This window comes from Triticum urartu, chromosome 4 (genome assembly GCF_003073215.2).
Source record: "Triticum urartu cultivar G1812 chromosome 4, Tu2.1, whole genome shotgun sequence".
Taxonomy (NCBI): Eukaryota; Viridiplantae; Streptophyta; class Magnoliopsida; order Poales; family Poaceae; genus Triticum; species Triticum urartu.
In genome coordinates, this window is record NC_053025.1 from 156,234,270 (window position 1) to 156,236,310 (window position 2,041).

Genomic DNA, 2,041 nt, shown 5'->3' on the forward strand with positions numbered 1-2,041 from the left:
GTAAACAACCATCACATAACATGGCATGATGCGCAAACAAGTATGATGCATGTCCAGTTTAATGATACATGACATGGCAAAGTGCAACAACCAAAACTACAAATTAAGTGGAGCTCAATATGCAACGGGTTGCATATTGATGGAACACCACATCAATTATTTAGTTCACTCCCAGTTAGGTACTCAACAATATTAAATGTTGGTTAACATGGCAAGAGGTGAAGCATGAGTAAACTAAACATTTAGGCAAGTTTAAATGAGGCCAGAACAACAAACAACAATTCCGGTAAATCCTCATATGCATTTAGCAATTTAAAGCAAACAACATTCTTAACATTTTAAATGTTATTATCATGATGCGAATGACATATGCAAGTTTTTAGCAATTTTTATGAAAATGTTGATAAGAGCATTTTATGAAGCATTAGTCATCGTGGCGAAAACGAAAGGGGTGCCACGGCAACGAATCCGAAAATGGTGCCACGGCAACATATCGGTTCCGGTAGCTCATGGAGATACCGGTGCAAAAGGAAAAGTGACATGAGCGTGTCATGCAAGATGGTGGGGTGATCCCGGGAACTGGGTTTCTACATGTCGGTGACAAGGAAAAAGAGGGGCAATGTGCACCGACAATTCGAGCACAGTGCAAGCACGAGCATCTCATACATCACACATGCATTCGTTCACGGGCGGTCGTCTCGGGGTTATACCTTCGAAGTGTGTGTTATCGGAGCGGTTCGAGTTCGATGCGGTGTAGGGGAAGTAGACGTTCTCGGGACAGTCATAGCAGAAGTAGTCGTTCACGGTTTGTTGTGGGAAGTAGTCATTCTCGTGGCGACGGTAGTGGAAGTAGTGGTACTATCGGTCCTCGGTGATGGTGGTGGTACTAGCGATCTTGGCGATGGTAGTCGTTCACGTTCTTAGTCGCACAAGTTTCCGTAGATGTTCGGGGTCACGACGAGGTACTCGGCGTTTCGGTGCGGTGTAGGGGTACATGTCGATGGTCGTCGTGGTACTTGGTGTTTCGCACTTGCCAATCTCGTCAACCCGAAGGGGTACTTGGTACAATCTGCATAGTCATGCACTTGTCGTCGAGGAACTTGACGGATCCGAGGCTTCCAGAGGCGACGATAGTGGGACTTGGTGAAACCGAGTTCTTCGGAGGTCGTCATGGTACTTGTTCACGTTGTAGTCGTACACTTGGTCTTGTCGGATTCGCGACAACGGTAGTGGAACTTGATGCTTGAGGTTCGAATACAGGGTCGGACGTGCAGCCATTCATAGTCAAACTTGGCGCCTCCGGGTCACGTACTTGGCGAGTTTGCATGTAGAGGTACTTGGCGAAAATCCTGGAGACGAAGTGTCCGCGTACGGTTCTTGTCGACGTTCTGGTTGGTCCAAAAAGAAGCAAGACAAAAGGCTGGAGGTGCAGCAGCGGCGATAGCATGGCTTGGCCGCAGGGTGAGGGTCAGCCCTAGGACTGATGCAGGGGAGGTACAACGATGGGCATGGAGCGGCAAGGCGACGAGGACGAGGCCAGGGCAGCAAGGCGGAGCGGAGCAGAGGCCGAGGCGCCTGGCACAAGGACTTGGCGCGGCGACTCCTCGACGCAGGGAGCAGCGGCTGCAGGCTGGAGCCATGCGGGCGGCGGGGCGGCAACGTGCGCTGGCGAAGACGGGGAAGCGGGGCAGCAACGTGACTTGGCACGGCTCCGGCAAGGGAAGAAAACAGTAGGAGGCGGCGGGGCTTGACGGATCCGGAGGAGGGACTTGGCAGGAGCGGCGGCCGCCATGGATGAAGGAGGAGAGCTGCTCACTGGCAATGGCCGAAGGCAGAGGCACGGCAAGGAAGGGGGAGAGTCCGGTGTGGTCCTGGTGGAGCTCGGCGGTGGCGTCGCAGGCCGGCATGGCAGCGCCAAGGGGAGGGTGAGGATCGAGGAGAGGGTCTCTGGTGGCGCAAGAGGAGGAGGGGGAGACGTGCGGGATCGAGAGAAGCGCGAGGGATCGAGCGCTGGGAGGGACGAAGGGAGAGGCGGCGGTGC